The 23,989-nt window shown below is 44.9% G+C and overlaps 1 protein-coding gene across 3 annotated transcripts in view; it reads right to left on the bottom strand.

The window, feature by feature from the left end:
• The window catches only part of NCK2 (NCK adaptor protein 2), a 137,289-nt gene extending 121,220 nt beyond the window's left edge, over positions 1–16,069 (bottom strand). The window contains exon 1 of one of the 3 annotated variants that reach the window (XM_087426315.1): positions 15,900–16,069. The gene's annotated coding sequence lies outside the window, so the exon portion shown is untranslated. The remainder of the gene's footprint in view (positions 1–15,899) is intronic. The other 2 variants (XM_087426314.1, XM_087426313.1) reach the window with 2 other exon arrangements.
• Between the last annotated feature and the right edge of the window lie 7,920 nt (positions 16,070–23,989).

The following is a 23,989-nucleotide window of genomic DNA, read 5'->3' as shown; positions in this document are numbered from 1 at the left end:
GCCCCCTGGTTTGATGCTCTGCCTACTACTTGCTACCCGTTTTCTTGGGCAAGCCCTCTTCCAACTTGAGAGCTGGAAGAAAGCTTACAAGATCACCTTGTTCAACCCCACTCTTACATATGGAAACTATGCTTCCAACAGACTTGCTATTAAAAAAAAAAACCAAGACCAGCCAATTCCAAAAATGCTGTCCTTAAGTCTTTTCCAGCAAAGTGGGAGTCATCATTTTCATGTCAAGTGATTATTCTACACATAGCCACCAAAACTCACATAAACAACCTTGAATTCATCAAAACAGAAATTTAGGAAAAGACAAGATTTTTTTAAAATTATCAGAAATCTGCAGGTCAAAATAGAAATCATAAATTATACTTGAACACAGAGGCATGGATTTAAAGGAAATAATGTTAAAAAAAAGCCACTGTAGATGTTTGTATTCAGTCAATTTTAATAAATAAAATGCACTAATACAAATCGTATTCATGTGAATGAATACAATTGAATCTCTCTAATCCATGCAGCCTTGGGGAAGGTGGAACAGTAAGGAGTCTCCCCACAGGGCCTTCCACTCCCACCCTCAAATCATACCATTACTGGGGGGCAGGGGAGGCATAAAGAGGAAAGTGAAATAGGCCTTAACTCTGACCCTTTCTGTACCCAAGAGAAAAGTCAATCATTCTCCCTCTTAAGAAGATTCTCTAGAACCTTCAGTCAGCCACTGGAAGAAAAGGGGCCTTTCCAAGCCCCTCCCCAAGCCCTGAGCCAACTCCCTCCCAGCCCAGACCTCCGCTCACTTGCACACCTGAAGCTACATCACAGCCCCTGGGCAGGCCATGAGGGCCACCAGTCGTGCTCAGGGCAGCAGTCTCTGGCCCTGTGTCCACAGATGGGGGTGCTCCCTCCCCAGGCTGAGACCATGCTGGAGTCCCAGCACCACTCAGCCCTCCCTCCAGCTGGAGAAACCATTTCAGGCCACGACCCTCCAGCTTCAAATAGGGGATCTGCCTGAGAGACAGATGGCCATTTCAAAGCAGGAGGCCTCAGGCACAGGTGAAAGCCAGAAGATTGGCTGGTGGTTTTTAATTTGCCCCAACTTGGAAAGAGTGTGAAGGACACGCTCACCGTCACATACTTACTCTCATTCATTCATACACACACATGACAAAACCATTTTCAGACAAGCCTGGCATTTGAGGGCCTCCCTATCCTGGCCCAGAATGACCTTTATATGCAGGGTTCACAGCTGTAACTCCATCATGTACCCTTCCCCTGGAACTCTGAGAGCACCACACCGAGGATGAGGTTCCCCAGAAAGCAAAGAATGACCTTAGGTTTACACAAAGTGAGCCACTGAGACAAGCATCCCGGAGGGGTTAAAACCATGGGGAGTGGTCAGGACAGAAGCCCTTTGCAGAGGAGCCACGGGACTAGATGCTACTGGCAGGGAAGAGGTGTGGACAGCAAGGAGGAGGGCGGGAGCCTGACTCTGGACACACGTACACATTCAGGAGGAAAAAGTTAGAAGGATTCAAATGGTAATACAGAGCAGTGGTTCTCAACCTTGAATAGGCATCAGGACCACCAGGGCAACTTGTTCAACAGGAAGAATTCCAAACCAAGCCCTCCCAGGAGACTGAGTTAGTAGGTCTAAAGCAGGCCCTGGGAATCTGTGTTCCTAATAAGTCCCCCAGGACCACATTCTAGAAACATTGTGCTGGAGCAGCTCCTAGCTTCCCTCCTCTGGAATAGTACCAAAGGGCAGTGCAACCATGCCTTCTACCACACTGAGAATCTCCCTCTCACCAGAAGAATACATCAACCTCCAAGGCAGAATTCCAAATAATGAATGTAGATACACCTCCCCTGAGGAGGTAGAACATAACTCCACCCTGTTCCACTCCTCCCCAAGACTGCAGCGCGGACAGAGGAAAAACCAGTTAACTTTACAGTGGAAAAGCCTGACAGACACCACTTCAGCCAGGCAGTCAAGGGCAACATCAACAGTGACTGTCACATCGATGGTGTGTCACCTGGATAAGATGCAATGAAAATGGCACTCACCTCTGGGCTCTTCCCACCAAAAACCCTTAACCCCAATCTAACCATGAGAAAAGCATCAGACAATTCCCAACTGAGGAAAGGTCCATAAAACACCTGACTAGTATTCCTCAAAAGTGTCAAGGTCATCAAAACAAGGAGAGTCTGAGAAACTGTCACAGCCAAGAGGAGCCTAAGGAGACACGACGACCAAATGTAATATGGTCTCCTGGATGGGAACCCGGGACAGAAAAAGGACATCAGGTAAAAATTAGGAAAATCCAAATACAGCATGGGCTTTAGTTAATAATAATGTACCAATACTGGCTCAACAGTTGTGACCTATGTACCATAGTGATGTAAGATGCTAATAACAGGGGCACTGGATGGTGGGTATGGGAACACTCTGTACTATCTTTGGAATTTTTCTATAAATCTAAAACTGTTATAAAATTAAAGGTTTACTTAAAAATATGTATGCACTATATATACTACACATAAGTACATATATGCAAAGCATAACATGGATGACTTTCAACAATTACAAACTGAACTTTGGAAAAGTAAAAACTATAGTCAACAAAAAGACATACACATATTGATTAACTTAACACAACAGAATAAGGTTATTACATGGTTGACACAGTACCATTTTGGTGTTCTTCAAAAAGAGAACACATTATGTGTACCTGAATATGTAAAATAATATACTGCATGAGTTTGTAAACAAACAAACAAAAAAAGCATCCTCCCTTGAATGAGACCCAAAACAAATGTATTTGACATACATTAAATGCTCTCCTACTACAGCCCCCAAGAGCCAGGAGTCAATGAATTCCAATCAATATTTAAAATTGCATCACAAAACTCATATCTCAAATTAAATTCTCATTATTCTCAAATTAAGTTCATTCCATCACTAAGCACTAATTACAGTGTATCACAAATTAATTACAGTATATCACAGAAACTATTTTACACTAATCCACGTCATCAGAAGTTAAAGGAAATGTAAACTGGTGCATGTGAAACGGAGGACAAATCACTAATTATTACTTTAATTGTTTTGAATGCTAGCCTTAAGTTATTTCCAGATGCTGAACAGAGCTGAAACAGCAACACTGAAACTGCTCCACTTTTGGAAAACAGTTTCATACCAACTTGCTGTCAAAACGGCACAATGATTTGGGTGCTAGATTAAGCAGAAGGCAACAATTTGAAACACTGCATTTAAAAAATATAAAAAAGAACATCTATAATGGAAAAAGAAAGTTCAAGTTTCAAAGGAAACAAACGAAAGGAAACACACTTCAAACGAGACCATGAGTAGGATAAAAACAAACCCGTAAAATGTCTGGACAGGACTGATTTACAACACTCATTACCAATCCAGGCAAAGTGGTAATCTGACTAAGGAAAGCTTTTCAACACTAAAATGTAATGGCGTAATGCATTTATGCCATTATCATTAAAAAAAGGGAATAAGGAAGTATTAGTGTGTGCTACCTAACACCAGCATTCCATTAAAAGCACCAACAAGTAGTTTTATTAATTTTTAAGATCTAAAGGTCTTAAGCAATAAATAATATGTAAGTAGAGTTTACATTGTCTGAAAATTACGGACTAGCTGACCCAAAACTCAAATGCTCATCCTAAGCAAACTGACAGCATGCCCCTCACCCAGACCCTGGAAGAACAATGGCAACCTCAGGAAGGGAAATTAGGGTGCTGGCCCCAGCTGTGGTGGAGACAGAGGTTTACAACTGGCACGTGGGGCCGTCTCTGCTCAGCCGGCATTCCACTGTCTCCAGGGCTGCCTGTACACTGAGGAGTTTCTAAGGAACTTGAAGAAACTATGAACCTTCCCTGGAATAAATGAAATGAATTCTACCTGGCCCTGGGGACATTCCATGCGTCTTCCCTTGTATCTCCTCCAGGACCCCACAGAGAGGTAACAGTCATTTTATAGACTTGTTAATTGGGATTAGAGTCGATCGTGAACCTGTAAAATCAATTCCGCATTGGTTTATAAGCTCCCTGAGGGCAGGTCTCTGTCTGGCCGGCCTCTGGATTTCCATAGACCTGGCAGGGTGCCTCGCACTCACATAGCTGCACTCAAAAGTATTAATTGTGTGACCATTCAGCTACAGCAAAACTGGGACGGCAGAGTCCAATCTGATGAATAATGCAACTTTTCTTACATCCCCACACACATGCTCTTTCCGTCCTCTAACTAGGTTCACAAAAAGCACCAGCAAAATAAATTTACCACATAAGTCCGTTCACTCCACTCTGCTCTGAAGAAACTTCTCTAATAAGAAACCGTACAATTCACATTTTTAAACAGGGCATGCTAGAGCTATAAAAGGTCTTAAAAAACACTGGAGTTAAGCCCTTGTTTCACAGACGACAAAACAGAGGTCAAGAGAGGTTAAAAATTAGCTGTGCAACTTGAGCCAAATTAGTAGCAGGTGAAAAGGAGACTCTATATCTCTACTCATACGAAGCGAGATTTCTGAAGTTCAAGTTTAAACTAGGTGTTACTCAAGTTCAGAACGATACTGTTTTAATCCAGCTCCTATTATAATTAAAAGGCAAGAAGTTACTGCTTAAAGGCAAACACTTTATTTTGAGGGAGGAGATTTCATTAACGTAAATACAAAGCCCTAACAAATTGGGGCATCTCACACACATCCCAGACCTGACGCGCTGCTGAGAGCGTGAGCCTGAGGTCTCCCCTAGGTCACTCACCAGCAAGACCCCTACGGGCCAGTCACAGTGCCCTGTGACCCACACTTTCCTCATCAACACAGCGGCTGAGTGACAGCACCTGCCTCCCGCCACCAACGCTGCAAGAATGCAATGATACACAATAACAATGAGATACATACATTGTTTATAGCACATAACTTCTGCACTATCACTTCTGTCCAAAGAGTTACTATTATTTTTCAGAGATCTTTCTCAGTCCACACGAGGAGGGGAGGATTAAGGAAAAGAAAAGACTGATTGTACTTTTAACTGTCTCTACCAAGAGAAGTTCAAAAATTTACGAAATGCTGATTTTGTGTCCTAGTAACAGCACAGGAAGAGAGGCGATAAGAAACAACAAGGTAAAAAGGAAGAGTAACACAACAGGAAATGATTTATACACAATAGATCTAGATAAAACCAAGGAGACTTCTAATTGACAGCCCTCTTAATTTCCAGGCTTATCCTACTTTATCAAGTAAGAGCTACTTATAAAGAAGAACGGACATCGACATCATACACCAGGCCAGCTAATAGGCAGCTCTGCCACTAACCTAGACGCTGGAAGTCAGAGACTAACAGCCAAATTATAATTTTCCCTTTCCTCTTCCCTGGATAAGGTCTAATTTGTGGTATTTTTGTTCTCTCTCCCCTGAAGGGTTTATGTTTTAGAACTATACAAAGAAGGAAATAAAACATTCGGAAGCTAACAGATGTGACCAGCTGAAAGATTATCAGGCTGAACCTAGAATCTTACAAACTCTGGTAACAACAAAAAATGTTTTTTCTATAGACAATAACCACCTGTAAAGATTCTGAGCTAAGTAAACAGATGTCTTTGATTACACCAAACTCTGAAAATCAATTATTTATTAAAAGCAATTGACAAGGGACCCCTATTACTTTCTTGTAAGTGGACATTATAAGGGGAATGTGTTTTTAATCACAGTTTAGCCAGATATCAAAATGCTTCCTACAAATCAACACTTTCTATTTATATGGTCCAAATATGTAGAAGAAAACTAAAAAAGCAATGTACACCAATACTTTACCACTAACATTACAGATAAACCATGGTTAAGTCAGTTATATTAAAGTAAGTTTCTCCTTTATATACTTAACTGCAGAGGTGTATGAACAGTGTTTAGCTCTCTAAATAGGTATTATTTTTCACGTTTATAAAAATGGAAGAAAAAAATGATCTCCAAAAGGGCAACTGTGTGAAAGAATACAGGTGCCATTAATTTAAAGGTTTAAGGAAAACAGAGCCCCACTCACTCACATCCAGGTGGCTGAAACACTGACAATTTGGGCTTGTTAATTCTCTGTTGTGGGGGCTGTCCAGTGCATTGTAGGGTGTTGAGCAGCCTCCCTGGCCTGTCCCACCAGATATCAGGAGCTCTCCCCAGTCATGACAATTAGAAAACGTCTCCAGATTTTGCCAAATGTTCATGTGGGTAAAACTGCCCCCAGTTGAGAACCACTAATCTATATACAGGAGTGGAGGTTCAAGTCTGAATTAACTTTTTAAAAATATTAACATTTAAAAGGTATTTTTGTGTTTGCAAAAGTGAATTGCTTTTATTTCTTAATCCAAACCTAACAGCTAGGGCCGGCCCCGTGGCTTAGTGGTTAAGTGACTTTGGCCACGCTGAGGCTGCATCCCACATATAGCAGCTAGAAGGATGTGCAGCTATGACATACAACTATCTACTGGGGCTTTGGGGGGAAAAAAAATAAATAAAAAATTAAAAAAAAAAAAAAACCAAACCTAACAGCTAGCAAGATCCAAAAATGGATGGGAATTTGCATCTATTTATGTGCAGTATGTTGACATATTTTGAACATATTTGTTGAAAATATTTTCTTCCTTTGACAAGTAACCATCACTGACCTGAGGCATTCAAGACAAGAGAATGTTTCCTGTCCAGGGCTGAGTACATCAGGTGCACGGCACAATTAGGTTGAAGCAGCAACATATTCAACACTTGAGCCTTAATATATGATAAATCAACTGAGCTTCAGTTACATCCAGGCTCGCTTCTAAATGAAAATTACGACAGCAGTGTCTGTCATGCCCTCTCCCCTTTTCCTAGAGGATAATGGCATCGTTTCTTTATAGCTGCCACTGGGTCTTATCTACTGAGCCATCTAAAACAGACCCACTAAGGAAACTACAAGAAGGGACCTGAAGCAAGACAGATGGCTTAATAAAGAGGAGAGAACTTCTAAATAGAAGCTGGGTAGGTCCAAAGAAGGCAATAACTGGAACATGTAAAGAGAAAACCATATGAGTGCAGGTAATGAAGGCAGATGGAAAACAGACGACTTTAAGATAAATGGCCGGGGGTGGGGAGTACATTCAGTGAGTCATATACAAATGTGAAACATACAGGGGAGAACCAAAAGAATGAAAAGAAAAATCTGTTTTTATATCTGTCTTGCCAGATTCTGCTCCTAAATATGTTTCTTAAAAAAAAAGTAGTTTGATGAAAATTCACTATTCACCTATATCAAATTTCCTGAAACTGTCTCTAAAATAACTCCCTGAATCCCTTGTTATTTCTTGATCTCTCAAAAATACTCAAGCAGCTTGCAGTTTTTATGTCAATGTCCCCAAGCTGGCTTCCATCACTCAGAGCAGTAAGAGAGCTGTTTATCACCAATTCAGACCTCTCCCCACACCCCCCACCCCCATACACACAGACTTGAAAACTGGGATACAAGCTTGCAAGGTGATGGTCCTTAAAAGGAACACAGCTGGCAAGAGGGAAAGACAGCAACTGCTCTGCTCTTCTGTAACCAGGCTCATAAGTGACATAATTAAAATATTTGTCGACTTACAGACATCCCTTAATACTCAGCCAAAATTCATGAGACATTAAACTGAGGCACATCCTTCAAGGCAAATCGATGGAGACATTGATGGGCTTTGTCCTACAAGATGGCCACTGGCACCTTCCGAGGCATTTCACTACGATCTTGTCTTCTTCTAACGTTTCTCACTAGCTGCCACCCCCACTGTTGCTGGGAGAATTATTAAGCTTGTTTAAGGAAATAAATCTTTGCGGCTACTCCTCCTGGAGCACGCTACATGTAGAGCTGGCCACATGAGAAGCGGCTGGACAGCAAATCTAAGCCTGTGAATCCAAAGCGGCTGCCCAAGTTGCAGCCCATCTGAAACCAGTGTGGCCCTGCATCTTGGGGCACACAGCAGCTTCCCACAACACAGAAAGCAGACTCTTGGTTGTATCTCAGTACCATCTGCTCTGGGGTAAGGCTGCCCAACGCTTTGACAGCCTCAAGGGTTTTCCAAAAACGGAAGAGTAGGTTTAGGACGGGCTGGTGCTACAAAACTCGCTTGAACGGCAGCCAGTGTCAAAGCTCCCATCAGAACCTTGTAACAGCAGTCTTCCAAATCCAGGCAGAGACTTGACCTGGCCTCTCTCATGACTTCAGAAGTAGATTTTCAAAGCCATTCCGCGATTCTTCAAGACTTGCACAGGCGTCGTAAGAGCGCAAAAGAACAGGACTTGACATGTTGGGCTCCAAGGTTTTCAGCAAGCATCTACCTAGCTACCTTCACTTTATTAATGGTGACTCATGAAGAAAAAATAGAAGCAGCTGAGAATGGCCTTCCAAAAGGTGTCCCAACAATACCAGGGCTCGGGGCCAAGCAGAAGAGTGAGAGAACACTCACTCCTGCCGCCTCAGTCCCCACGGTAGTGGAAATGGGGGGAGGGGGGCACCACAGAGCCGTCTATGAAGGGGCACAGTCACACAGACCTATCCAACAGTACCTACACGGCAGGCTTGCAGGTCATTCTCAAATTACAATGCTGTTACTATAAAACAGAAAAACCTCCTCACTCACCCAGTCATACTGCAAATCCCTCAGCAGTGGTTCTCAATGTGTGGTGCCCATCCCAACACAGATCACATGAGAACTCACCTGAAAAGCGAATTCTCAGGCCCCACTCCAGATCTCTGCATCAGACACTCTGGGGTGGGTCCTGCCACTTGAGTTTCAAGGAGCCCTCCACGGGATGCTCCATGCTGATGTCCATGTCGGAGCTGGAGTTTGCCCGTTTGAAGACCACTGGCCAGCGGTATACAGGAAGGAGGGGCTCGGGGAGAGGAGCAGCAAGGCCAACGGTGTTCAATAATGCTCCTCTGGGACCCTCCACAGCTACCCCTCCATGACCACTCAAGCAGCTATTAATTATTCCTAGGCCCTTCCAAACTTCAGGCTTCCTCCACAACTTGGCTGATAAGAGGTTCCCAGAATAAACCAATATCCAAGCTCTACTCCCTATCAATGATTTTCCATCAATGTTTCTCAAATCCTATACCATAATAAAAGTTTATGGTTCTGTTTATGTATTTTCAGATACATATCAATGAAGAGATGGTGGCCTAGTTTAGTGGTTAAGGGCAGAGACTCAGAAGTCAGACGCCTGAGTGTGAATCCCAGATCTGCCATTCACTAGCTTTGTGACCTTAGTATCCTTAGCTATCAAGATAAAAACAGAAAGCAACCACTTGCGATTTTTGAGAGGATTCAATGAGTTATGAGGATTCAATGAGTTATTGTTTTGTGTAAAGTGCTTAGAACAGTAATTTCAATGTGTGTGGGGGGGCGGTGTGGTAGGGGAGAAGCCAATGATCACTAAAGAAAATATGATTTTAGATTTTAGCTTCTGTACTTATAAATTAAGTACTTAACATACATCAGAAATACGTTGAATACTAATACCCAAAAGTGATGTTACATTGGTAACTTAACCTCTAGAAATCAAAACACGTTTTAAAATATTTGTAAAACGCACAAAGCATTTTGATTATATGTAACTGAATCTGATTTTAGCATTCTAAAATTGTTTGCATGCATGAAATATTACATCACTCCTTGTAACTATGTAGATTAAACTTTTCCCCCTAAGGAGTTGTTTCTACTATGTCTTTTTAGCTATCTCAACTTTAGAAAATACAGAGTAAATGAAGTTTAAATCATAAAGTGTATAGACCTGCACTCTCCAATATGGCAGCCACTAGCCGCACATGGCTACTGACCGCTCCAGACGTAAAGAGACGCACTGATGTATGCCGTAAATGTAGAACACACACTGGATTCCAAAGACTTCACACAAATAGAAGAATGTGAACTATCTCATTATAATGTTTTATATTGATTACATATAGAAATAAAAATATTTTAGATCTACTGGGCAAAATAAAATATATCATGAAAATTAATTTCACTTGTTTCTTTTTACATTTTTAATGTGGCTACTAGAACATTTAAAATGACATCTGTGGCTCACATGTGTGGCTCCATTATATTTCAGTGGGACAGCACTGCTCTTGATAAACCATCACCTCAAGGGGCATCTGCAGGGAAACACTCCACATTAAAACAGACACACACAGCATTTTCTGCACTCAGTCTCTCCTCCTCTTATAAGGGTCATACACAAATTTGAAGTGCAAAGCTGTAGTTGTGTAGAGATGCCATTATTACAAGGGGTAACACTGAATCAGCCCCAATGTACAGAAGTCTTCAAAAATAAACTGATTATAAACTTTGGTGTTCTGTTATCACAATTAGCAAAGTGCCATTCAGTCTGTAGCCACAGGCGACTGTAATGGCTCAGGGTAGGGGGTGTGGGACATAAGTAGAGGCAGGGAACCAGTGAGGCAGCCCAGTTGTGCAGACCATGCTTGCCACACTGAGGACTTGGGACACTGATCTGAAGGCAATGGGGAGCCACCAATGTGGACCATGGCCATACTTGGATATTAGAGTGCAGTGAGCAGGATGGATTGGCAAGAGTGGTTAGAAAGGTATTTTGACAGTCCAAGTGAAAGAGGAAATAAAAAGTACAGCAGGGCTCAGGCTTAAGAGATCTTTTGGAGGTAAAATCAATAATATTTGGGAAGCAAGGGATGATCGACTGAATCGATGATGGGGATATTAACTGAGAAGGCAAGCAAGTCAGGAGATGGTGAGTACAGCTTATGATATTCAGAGTTTTAGGTGGAAATGATGGGTAAGAAGTTGGATAATTCATGTGATGAATGAATGACTGAATGACTCACATACAGATCTGGAGCTGGAGAGCTGTCAGTCACACAGACACACCCCCTGCCTTGTGTAACCATCCTGAATACCTCAAACTGGCCTAGGTGAGAAACTGGCCTGCGGTGCTCAGGGTGTGCTTGACCAAACACTGTCATGCACACCCACTGAAGGGACACTGGTCACGTGGCGAAGACTGCAAGTCATAGCCACAGCAGGCCCAGGGTGGATGGCATCTCTGCCCTGGGCAGCTGTCAGCCCCACCCTCTCATTTTGTTCTCTTCATCCAGGGCCAGGAAACACTTTCATTTCCATACAAAATCCAACACTTTCCATTTATCTGGTATTTTATCACGATCCGGATCCAAAAGGACGCGCCTGCAGTTGAGCCTGCCCACATTGAGGGGAAGCATTCATAAACGGAATTAAGTTCAACACTGTTTTCTCTCTTAATCATTCTATGCAAACCTGCCCAGCATCTGGAAGCCCAGCACCAAGGCTTCTTCCCTGTTTCCAGGTCTGTGACTAACAATGAGCTGCCGTTCCTTCCTCACCTCTGACTGCTCTGTAACCATCCCTGGCAGGGGTCCTCAAATAAGCAAATTCCAGATCTGGCTGAAGGAAGCAACAGGACCTCCTATCCTAAAATAACCAGCCTTGTTTTTGAACACAGAGTCACACACTGTTATGAACTGAATTGTCTCCCCAATACTCACATGTTGAAGCCCTAACCCCCAACGTGATTTTATTTGGAGACAGAGCCTTTGGGGAGGTGATTAGGGATAAATGAAGTCCTAAGGGTGGGGCCCTAATCCAATAGGACTAGTGTCCTTATAAGAAGAGGAAAAGACACCAGAGACTCTCCACACGCAGAGAAGAAAGGGCACGCGAGGACACAGCCAGAGGGTGGCCAGGAAGAGAGACTCACCAAGGACCAAATCTGCCAGCACCTTGATCTTGGACTTTGCAGCCTCCAGAACTGTGAGAAATAAATGTCTGTTTGACACCCAGTCTGCGGTATTCTGTTATGACAGCCAGAGCAGACAAATGCACACATTAAACAGGAAGAAGCACCCTTCAACTCGTGGAGCCTTTCCAGGGTAATGCTGGCTCACAACAGTGAAGCTGCTCCTGTCCGTCTGCCCTGAAACAGCTCATCTCCAGAGTCAACTCACACCGAGATCTGCTCCCAACAATACCTGCTCACATCTGCCACACGGCAAAGGCACGCCCAAGGCCTGCAACCCTCCACTCTGCTCCATCAGTATTGCTAGAAGATCAGAAGTCTCATGAAACAACTGTCTCCAGCACCATCTGGACGTTCCTTATCCACTGCCTTCATAGCAGGGGTGCAGGGCTCCAAAGAGAAGGAGCCAAGTTCAAGCCTCGTCATCCTTCTCCATGAGCTCCAGTCTCCTCACACAGAATAAGGGCCAAGTCCATTTTACGTTATTTCAAATATTAAATATGATGGCGCACATGCAGAGCAATTTGTAAACTATAAATTACCACACAAGCATTAGCATCTATTATTCTCATCTGACTACGGCATCTTCATTAATCCCCGACCAAAAAAAACCATCCTACTTTCCAAAACTGTCTCAAAAGAGGAAATTACAATATTTAAATTGAGTGCACTTGAAACTTTTCTTAAAAACATTAAAAATACCAAAGGTAGAAAGAAGTACAGTGGCAACAAATAACTAACTTACCAGGCCAGGATAGCAAATGCTTTGCCCAAATTTCCAGTTCAGGTTGACATGGACAATCTCCTAAAAAATAAAATATTCAGCCAACCCACTTGGTGGTTATGCCGTTGGGTTTGGTTTTTGGTGTTTGTTTTTTGTTTGTTTAAGTTTAGCTTCAGGACTATAAATGATTCATTTGATAAAGAATTTACCAAATAAAGAGGCCACCAGACCAAATTCTCCCACTGCCTGGACAGCCTGGGGACAAAAACCTTCCACAATGTCACAGAGGTTCTGAGTCCAGTACAAGGTTTCTGGAGATCTCTTATTACTCCCATCTCAGTGGAACCTTGAGCCCTCATAACTCAACAGGCCCGGAGCTCAAGATTCATGTGTTCCATCAGTGTGCGCTGGCCATCCATGTGTATAGGACATGGACACAAAGAAACCACAGGGCACACTGTGACAAATGCCTGTGTATGTGCCGGGGGGAGGGTATAACTTGCTGATGTTGATTATACCTTCAGAAATATACATACTTTGGGATCCATTCAAAGTGAAATGCAGGAAAAGAAAAAAACAGTCTAATTTTTTAAACTGTGTTACTAAAATGGCCTAAAGAAATAAAAAACTATTTTTACTTTAGCTGCATACTTTTGATAACCCATTAAAAGGCTGTCTTGACCTCCTTCTAAGCTGCTTTAATTCAAGCATTTAACAACATACATGATATGATTTTTAGCTTAGGCCCTTTGAAATGCCATGAAAGGTTTCAACCATTCATTCTAAGAAAGAGAAACAATTTGGAAGCACCACTTGCAATCCCTCTAGATGGGAAAACTAATTTCCTAAGCCTCTTGGATGAGTTGTGGGGAGTTTCCAGTTCATTTGTGAAAAAAGTTAGCTTACTAGTTTTCCCAAACATCATCCACCGCCCTGCCCTGCAGTTCCAGCAAGCAATCTTCAGCTCTTCAGTCAATCGGCCTCATCTTTAATGCTGGAGCACCATGTCCACAAGCCCCCTGTCCCCCAGTGCACGCTGAAGCATGTGTGTCCCAGAGAGCAACATAGCCTCATGGCCAGGGCACATGAAGCTAATGCAAGTGATCAAGTAAAGGACTCCAGGTCACTCCGGGCAATCAGGGAGTCTTTAGGGTATTTTGAAAGGTTATCCAGTTTGTGCACATACAAGGAAGATTTCCGGTGTATTTAATATGGATGATAGTGCGTTTCCAAACACTGTGTACTTAAGACCTACTGTTTCTTGGAAAACTTCAATAATCCCCCAATGCAAATGACAGAAGCTGGGAATATGACAGGGTCAAACAGATCAGGGATGAAGAGAATTTAAGTATATAGCATGTAATAAAACAAAACACAAAGCCTGGATAACTGAGTACAGCTACTTTAAATGCCTCTTAAACAAGCCCCGCCCATTTTAAAAGGGCCAGTTTCTCCACAAGTGGGCAGAGGGGGTGAGGGAGCAGTCAATTCTCCAGCGGCAATTTGTTCCTCAATGTCATCCTGCGTTCCAGGATCAATCTTGTTAGTGTTTACGTAGCAGCTGAGAAGCTCACGGCCCAGGTGAGGCCTCCAGGAGAGGAAGCTGAGTTGGGCTGGGCACCTCCACAAGCTTACCACTGCTTACAGCTCTCAATTTCAGCCTCAAGGAGCTGCAGCCAGAAGACCGCTAAGATCCAGCCACTTTGTTCAATCAAAAATACATCTAACCAACCTCCAGGAGAGAAACACTAAGAGAGGATTTTCCCTGGTGGTCACTTCTTCACAAGCATGATTAACACTGGTTTCTCAGGAAAGCCCTGTTCCAAATACCTAAAAACCTGCATCTACAGCCCACTCTCCCGGTGAAGCCCACTTCTCCAGCTGCCCACTGACCACCATTCTCTCTATATAAACGCCACACATGCTCTAGTCCTGTTACTAATATACCCGTTTATCTACCGGTAAATGAACTAAGGGAGTGCTCAGTAGCAAAGTTTAGATGTTTTGATAAATTAAAGCAGCCCAGGTTAATTTCATTTTCAGTCACTTTAACACTTGAAAAGCACTGTTGCTAAGGATATCAAATGCAGTGCTATGAAACACACCCCAAATTACTCTCATTCCTACCAAAATCCCTTCCTTCCGAGAAGCCGGACTGGGCCTAGACCAGGAAGGGGCTCCCACACCTGTGGGTCCGCGGGAAGCCATGCCCACGGGCCTCTCGGGGTTCAGTGTTTTTGGGGGGAGTCAACCGAAGGAGTGGGCATGCGCGATGTTTTAGGCTCCCCAGGCCCAGCCCTTGGGCCTACTCATCCCATTATGCAGACGCAAACTTTGCAGATTCAGCCCTAAACCTGTTGGCAAAATAAACAAAGCCACATAAAGGAGAAATTGCCAACCTGAATTGTCCGAAGTGACAGAGGCCAACTACACACACGTTCCTGCTTTATCCCTGAAGCTGTTACAGGGCCAAAGTCAGGTGCCTGGGGTTCGTCAGCCAATGACCCCCAGCATCCCGCGTGGACCTTCCAAGGCGATCGTTACTGTTTACAAATGAAAGCGCTTTGCAAATTAAACCCCTCCACACGATGCCACGAAAACTGCGCTCACAAGGGAGTTACCGTCAATACCTTAAAAGTCACACACCAAATTCTTCCAGAACCACTTGGTAGTTAAATCACTCTGAATAAACCAAGAGGGCAGAGCGATTGTGAGAAACTTTCTTTCGGGTGGCTGTAAGAGAGCCATGGAAATCTGGGACAGGACGCAGAGCCTGAAGCCCGGCACAAAGCGCCCTTCGCCGAGGCGAGGACCTCCTTTATGCGATGTGACAGCAGCTTTGTGCGGGGTCATAAACAGTCCAATAAACACAGTAAGTTCTCCGGGCCGCGCTCGGCCTCCCGCGTCCCTGCGCTGGGGCCGGGCGATCCCCGGCCATTCTTCCCGGGGACTCTCGCCCAGGCGACCTCGGCCACCGCACGGCCCCACGCCGGCCCCCGGCTCCGCGCCCGCGGCCGGCCCGCAGGCCGGGCGCTCCCCGCGCGCCCCGGGGTCTCTGGTCCCGGAACCCCGCGCCCAGGCCCCTGCCTTGGCGGCGCCAGCGCCGACCCGGAGGGTGGGGGCTGGGAGGGCGGCGGGAAGGTGCGGAGCCGGGAGGTGCGGGCAGTCCTCTGCCACCGGGGCCAGGCCGCGGCGGGGCCGAGGGCACCAGCGGGGCGCGAGGGACCCGCTCCCGCAGCCTCCTCCCGGGCGCGCCCCGCCCCGCGAGCCCCGCCGCGCTCCAACTCTGCCGAGCGGCCCAAGTTGGCGGCCCCCGCCCCGGGCCGGCCGGCCGCGCTTACCTCGCCGAGGGCCGCCCGCCGAGGCCGGAGGGCAGCGGCGCGGGCCCCGGGGCGCCGGCCGCACCGCGCCCGCCCAGGCGCCGCTCTTTGTTTGCGCCGCTCCCTCCTCCCGCCGCGTGGCGGACGCTGCCGGCCGGGCGGACCCCGCCGGCCCGGGCGCCCGAGCCTCCCCGCCGCCGAGTCCTCCCCGCCGCCCGCCGCCCGCTCGGCCGCGCGGCTCCGGCCTGACGATCTCCGCGGCGGCGGCGGCGACCCCTCCCCCGGCGCGCAGCGCCCGCCCCTCCGCGCTCTTCCTCCTCCTCCCGCCGCTCCTCCCCGGCCGCCGTGACACCGCCCAGGGGCCGGCCCAGGCCCGTGCGCCGGCGGGGGCCCGAGACCCACCTGGGGGCGTGCAGGCAGCTCCCGGGCCCGCGCGGCGGCCGGGCTCGGGGACGGCGCCCGGAGGGGACCGGGCTCCGGATGCCCTGCCTGGGGGGCGCGCGGCCGCCCGGCCCCGGGGAGACCCGGGCGCCAGGGGGAGGAACGGGTCTCCGCTCCCAAAACTGCTTGCACGGGGAGTAGGCGTCGGGGAGGGGTGAGCGGACAAGAGACGAAATAAAGACAGCAACTTCCAGCCTGAAAGGACTGGTGGGTGATCTTTCCATCCTCTTTTTGTTTGATTTTCTTATCACGGCGCTCTAGTTGTTTGGCGACCGCCCCCCTCCCGGAAGCATTCCCACGGCACTCTGAGCAAAGCAGGCCTGTTGTCCATCAGAAAAGTGACTTACATAAAAATGTCACTTCCTCTCTGTAATTGCTTGTGAGCATTTTTATTTATTTGCCTTGTATCTATTTACTTTCCCAACCAGACACACTTACTCCATCTTTCCTGTTGGAAGCACTTCTTAAGACGAGAGGAACCCAACCTCAGCTGCCTCCCCTGCCTCGTGTCCAGCTCAGGCTCACCCACAGGGGCACAGTCCTGTAAGGAGCTGCGGGAACGTGGCCCCAGAAGGAGTGGTCACTAGTAGTGGGACTGGTCTGGTCACCTCGCCACACGTGGTGGCTTACCTGTGAACAAACTTGGAAGATTAAAACCCAATTGTAAGGGGAAAGACACAGTTTCCTTTTCACAGGCCCATGCATCCAGATGTCTCTTCTCCAACTTCCTTCCCATATGGCCTTCTCGAAAGGAAAGCCTGCTATCCAAATGATTCTGATTTCCTGGCGGAATAGCCTGGATCCATGTTAATGAGATTCTTTCTTAGGCTCTCGGCTTCTCATTATTATTAAGGCAATAACAGTTTATCCAAGGTGACAAGGCCCTGTCGTTTGAATGGCTCACCCCTGCCTTGTTCCCAAAAGGAAGTATTGAAGGAGGGTAACTAGAGCCAGTATAATTTTGAAGTCATAGTTGAGGGTGTGACTATCTGCTTCTTCAACTGTGGAACCTTGCACGGGTGTTTCTTAACCTCTCTAAAATCTAGCCAATGGAGAGAGAGTATTTACCTCACTCTGCTGTAAGTCCCTGGCACACTAGCTGGAAGGTCACTAGCTGGAAGGAGGTGCAGGGCACTGAGCAGGGGTGGGTCAGAGATCAGGGAATCAGGACAGCCTCCTTCTCTTTGACTTGGGAAAGAAGCTACCTCAGTTCATCCTTTCGTGAAGATTTTGTCTTACTAATAAGAAAAGCAGAATTATAGTAAATGGTCTGGTCCAATTTTAAATTAGTTTACTCAAAATAAGTGTAACAACATTGACCTGATTTTTAACTTGTCTGCTTTGTAAACTTTCATTGAATCATGGTTCTGGAACCCCTCTTCCGTCCCTGATTCTTTGTAAGGTCACCAAGGACGTTCTCTATCTGAAACCCAATGTCCCTTTCTCAACCTTTATCTTAACATTTCTGCTGTTTCCTGAAATGTGGTCATCTTTTCACTTATCTAACAGCTACCTTTCTGACCTGCCCATGGCTGTTCCTTGTAGGCCATGTTGTTCTCCCAGCCTCTAACGGTAATATCGCAAAGACTTTGGCCCTTTGTTTTTATTCTGATGTGCACCTTCTTTTTTTTTAAGAGAGTTGATCATTTTTTGTATGCTTCCCGTCTGGATATTCAGTGATTAACTCCCAGATCTGTAGCCTTAGGGAGCTCCCCAGCTTGTCTGCCATCCCTCTGAGCAGCTCAGCCTCTCTTCAATACCACCAGATTCAGAATGAAACTTGCCTGCTTCCTAAACCAGCTCCTCCTCCCACGGTCTTAGGCTTGGCCAGGAGTCTACCAGGCATCTCAGCTCTGAAAGAAAAAATCATTGCAATTTGATTTCTTCCCTTCCTCTCTCCAAGCTTTCCCCAAAGACAGGAGAGGACCCTAGATGAGCTTGGGATCCCTCTTATGATCTCATACATCCTCATGATTCTGAGTCCTGGTGATTCTGAAACATCTCTTGATGGTACCTTCATTTCCATTCCCAATGCCACCATCCAAATTTTTACCTTATTACTAATAATACTTGTGTACCTTTTTTGAATTCTTTACATATATCATCTGTAACTCACACATGATGGTATTATCCTCATTTTACAGATGAAAAAACTAAACTAGTAAGTGAAAGAGCTGGGTGAGAACTGCACACACTCACCTCCAAAACTCCCATTCTTTCCACTGCACCCGTTGCCTTCCAAGTGGCCTCCCGTTACTCACTTCCTCCCACTTCCAGATTCATACTGAATATCAGTGTCTTCCTAACCCTCGTAAAAATTGCTTCTATCTTGCCCCTCCCCTGTTCAAGAACTTCCCATGGCTCCCCATGGCTCACCACAGTTCCTCAAAAGTCCTCTGACAGCAAAGGACTTGAGCCTTTGCTCCTAGGAGGGCTGAAGAATTGAGCTCTAAGATGCCTATGTTCGCTTCCTGGGGCGGCCTTAATAAATTACTTCAAACTGGGTGGCTTGAAACAGAGAAGTTTACTCTCTCAGAGCTCTGGAGGCGAGTCTGAAATCTTGTTGTCAGCAGGACCATGCTCTCTCAGAAGGCTCTAGAGGAGAATCCTTCTTTGCCTCTTCCAGCTTCTGGTGGCTCCAGGTGTCCCTTGGCTTGTGGAAACATTACTCCAATCTCTGCCTCTGTCTTCACACGCCAGATCCCCTGTGTTCCTCTCCCCTTCTCTCTCATAGGGGCATTTATCATTGGATTTAGAGCCCACCCTAACCCAGGATGATCTCATCTTGAGATCCTTACCTTATAACTTCCACAAAGACCTTTTTTCTAAATTCGGTGACATTCACAGGTTCCAGGTGAACATGTCCTTTGGGGCTACCGTTCAACCCACTACAAGACCCAGCATGGGCGAGACATTTCCTTGAAGCTGATGGTTTATCTAAAAATGTAGAGGTTTCTGCATTCTACTCCATTAGTATATCTATGTTTGTTTTACTATTGAAATTTCTTCAGTAATGAAGTATTGAAAGTGCAAAACGTATAAACTTTTGCCCCCAAATCACATCGGCATTAAATCCTAAGATTTCCCTTCTAAAGTCCCTGGAACTTAGTCCTGCCCTAACAATCTTGTTGTTTACCCTGCCCTAATATAAGCTACTTGCTTCAGTCCCTCTGCTTTCCCCACTGTGTCCCACTTAGTCACACTAATCTCCACCTCCTATACTGGGGACACAGCAAGGGATTTCTCATCCCCCTCCTCTTCAGAGTTCCGTGTAAGCCTTCCTCAAACCCTCTCCTTGGAGTCACAGAGAACACAAGCTAAGGTTGAGGGCGCTGTCTGAGTCCGGCTTCAGAGGCCCACAGCCTGCCTGCAAGCCTGTGACTTGGGATCATCTAACCTCTCCGGGCCTCGGGTAGTAATAGTGCTCTTATAAAGAGTTGTGAAAGTTAAATGAGATCATGTAAACATCTCTCAACTATGGGTTTGGCACATGGTAAATACTCACATCAGCTTTTCCATGACCTTCTATCTTAACTGTCAGTACAGTTAAACATTTTTAGTATATTTCTATTTGTAATGCATTATAAGAGTCAATTCAGAAGAAACAAGGGTAAGTGGAGTTTTTAATCTCACAGGAAGGGCAAGACCAGTATGCAAATACGATAATATAAAGCTAAATATGCAAAGTACCAAGTGAAATATGTTCTGAGAATCAGAAGAGGCTGTAGGTTTTATGAAAGCTGGAGGCATTAGGAATGGACCTGGAGAGATGACACCTGGAAAGCTACTATAATTTGGCTGCCCTACATCCAGCCCCCTTACTGGTTTTAGGACGGCCCCTGTCTGACCTTGGTGGGAGGCAGAGTAGGCTCCTCCGTCTCTCCACTCCCAGAAGCCCTGTGAGAGTGAACAGCCTGGGACTGGCCAATAGAACCCTCCCACCCGGGACTTTGAACCTGGAGAGGGTGGCCAAAAGGAGGGAGGATGAGATTCAGTTTGCTTTTGCTGGAAGAATCCCAGAACTTCCCCATAGAGGTCATTAACCTGCTTGGTTCTCGCCCCTTCTCCTAGCTCCTCCAGCCCCACTGTGAGCTACTTATTATCCTTCGAAAAATTCCTATTCTGCTTAAGGTAGCCAGAGGCCCTTTCTTGCAACCAAAACCTCTGAATGATGCAAACTATAGGATTTTGAAAGTTGAAGACAGGGAGGAAATTCCCAGTAGAGGATGCTTAGAACCGTGACGACAGAGAGGGGGAATGTGGGAGAACTCCATGGGAACAGGGAATGCCCTCATTTGCCTGAATGCAGCAAAGGATGCCTGCAGAGGATCCTGAGGAGATAAGACCTGGAGATAGTAGTTACGTGTGGACATCATCCGGGCTTGGCGGCAGGGTAGCTCATTTGGCGCATGTCCCACGAACGCCTGGAGGTAGGAAGCACAGTTAGAAGTCTGCATTACTTAGAGTTTGGATGTGGGTTGCTGCAAAGATGTTGGTGCCGATATCAGAAAAGTTGGGTAAACTGGTTTGTGAGGGATAAACAGTTCTATCTTTTTACATTCAGGTAAATTTAATGAATATTTATTGCCAACTTACTACGTGGAGAGTGCTCTACAGGAGGTACGGAAATGAGCAAGTCATAGTTCCTGCCCTCAAGTGACTTTTTGCTAGAAAAGTAGCTATTAGTGCTCTAAATATTCCATTGGAGTAATGAGCCTTATTGCTCTTTAATTGTGTCATCCATCCTAGCTTAGATGTAAAGACCCTGAGGGCAGGGACCAGTCTGATTGTCCTCTGCAGCTCCAGCACCGTGTCTTGTATGCCCAGAACAGAGCAGATAGTTAGTAAATCTTTAATGACAGGTGGAAATTCCGCACCTTTATGAGTTGGCCAAAGGGAACAGAGGGCTGCGAGTGTGAGTGAAGAGACCAAAAAAGAGGCCTTTATGAACTCACAATAAGAATTTCAGAATGAATACTGGTGGACCTGCAGATTTCAGTAATTCATCTTATCTGTATTAGCACAGGGAGAAGGGACAAAATCATGAGTCTTAAGATGGCATGATGATTTCTTACCAAAACTTCTAAGTACTTTCTCATTACCTCTTCAAACTCAAGAGAGAATAGGCTAGAAATCCATGAAATCCACCTCTCAGTGACTGACAGGGTTAAGTTTTGAAAAATCACAAATGCAAAGAGTAACGTTCATACAAACCAGAAGGTAAGATGATTCTACATCTAATCAATGCAATTCTCCTGTTTCTAGCTCTGAACTACAATCTGGACTTCAGGAGACAGCCGTGCATTACCTAATTGTTTAAATAAAAGAAAAACAGATGAAGTGACGCTATAAAGTTGAGTGCAATTTAGGGTAAAAAGATAATAAGAGGAAATTAAGTGTGCTGAAGCACTGTTGGATCTTCAGGATGCATTTTATCGAGGAACACTCGCTGTGGTTGTAGGTGTACATGTCGTAACTGTGAACTTGAAGACTGCTTGCTCTGAAATATAAAAATTATCAAACTTCAAATTGTTTTTGATTATTAGCGGCAGGACAGACTTTAGATAGGAAAAATTTTAAGAGAGCTCCATAACTTTAGAAAAGCTAAGAGGATTTTACTCAAATTGCCATTTTGAAATCTACCTTTAGGTGAACATCACATATGAAACATTTCTGTTAGATACAATAAATGCTCAATTATCGGGACGCCTCAGGAAGGAGCTGTTCTGCTCATTTAAATTTTCATTTTAGGTAAGGATTAACCAGAAAGCCCCTTTAGCTGGAACATAAGTTGAAAAAATTTTTTTAAACATTGCAAGCTGATATCTCACCTTAAAAAATGCAGTGTAGTCAGTGAAATGAGTCTTTCTTGGTGTTGGGGTGTCCGTAATGCCTCCGAGTCCTCATTCCGGACATGCATGTTCATTGTACAGTGCTACGTGTGTGGAGGACTGGGCGGAATCTGCACTCAGTCAGAGCCATATACTGAAATTGCTTTTTAAAAAGTTAATAAAATTCATCAGCTTTCCTGAATTTGCTATTTTTTTTCCAAAAGTGGAGTACTGAGTAGGGAGGTTTCCAGTTAACGAGGGTTCCAATTACTTAGTGTCTAGTTGTTCAGTGTTTTACAGGCATATTGTAAGAGGGAAGACTTGTCAAATATAAAGCAACTCTCACCTACAGTGTTGGCGAATAGAACATTGCTTTTATTATTCACATTCTTCACTAAAGCACAAATAAGTTAATGGGGAAGTATGTCTTAGAAACACTGTGGTGTGGTACATTTTCACTTTGCTGTTTGTGGTGCACTACTTGGAACAGCTCTCTCTTCTGTGAATTTGTTGGAAAATTTTAAACCGAAAATTGGCTGTGTTTGAGGAGTAATCCTGTGCAGCATTATACCTGGTAGTCTGGGACACCTTCCCTTCCAAACAGCATCCTCTATTCAGTATTTAGTAAATCTTTCCTTGACTTCCTCTCACTCCCCACACCTCTGCTGGGACACTTAGCCAAAAATACCTTGATTTGTAGTAATTTATGTCCGTATGATATTTAAACATGACAAACTGATTGAGAGCAAGATAATTTCTTTGAATTCCCTAGAGTATCTTATACAAAGTTGGCAGTTAATAATGTTTTCCTGGGCTGGCCCTGTGGCTTGGCGGTTGGGTGCACGTGGTCCGCTGCTGGCGGCCCGGGTTCGGATCCCGGGCGCGCACGGACGCACCGCTTCTCCGGCCATGCTGGGGCCGCGTCCCACGTACAGCAACTAGAGGGATGTGCACCTATGGCATACAACTATCCACTGGGGCTTTGGGGGAAAAATAAATAAGTAAAAATTATTAAAAAAAATAATGTTTTCCTGAGCAATGCTATGGGATAAAAATCAACTATTTAGAAATATTATTTTTTAATGCAAATACATTTAGCTATGTATACCATAAGTTATTACTAATGCTGTAGTTATACATTCGTTGTGTTCTCACCACTTGCCAAGCACATTAACTGATCCTCACAATCCAGTGAGGGAGGCATGATGATCCCCATTTTATAGATGAGGCTTAAAAAGCTTCAAAAACCTGTCTAAGGTCCCAAAGCTAACAGGTAGTTGTGAAATTTTTTTCATAATCTCTCATACAAACATTGGTTCACAAGGTGTCTGAGAAATACAAGCAAGATGAATAAATTGCACTTATTTTAATTTCCCATTAAATCACTTTCATGTTGAATTCTTTGTTTCCCCCATGACTTATTTATTTTATAACTCAAGTTTGTACCTTTTGACTCCCGTCACCAATTTAACCCACCCCCCATCCCCGTCTCTGTCAACCACCATCTGTTTTCTGTATGTATGAGCTTGCTGGGGTTTTGTTTGTTTGTTTTTTTTAGATTCCACGTATAAGTGATATCATACAGTATTTGTCTTTCTCTGTCTGACTTATTTCATTTAGCATAATGCCCTCAAGCTCTATCCATGTTGCTGCAAATGGCAAGATTTCATTCATTTTTTATGGCTGAGCAATATTCTGTTATGTGTATATACCACAATTTCTTTATCCATTCACTCATCGATGGACGCTTAGGTTATTTCCATATTTTGGCTATTGTAAATAATGCTGCAATGAACTTGGGAGTGCATATATCTTGCTGAGTTACATTCTCATTTTCTT

Source organism: Ceratotherium simum, chromosome 40 (assembly GCF_057802395.1).
Source record: "Ceratotherium simum simum isolate JZ-2026a chromosome 40, ASM5780239v1, whole genome shotgun sequence".
In the NCBI taxonomy this organism is placed as follows: Eukaryota; Metazoa; Chordata; class Mammalia; order Perissodactyla; family Rhinocerotidae; genus Ceratotherium; species Ceratotherium simum.
The sequence above is the reverse complement of the archived record's forward strand: the minus strand, read 5'-3'. Positions and strand labels throughout refer to the sequence as shown.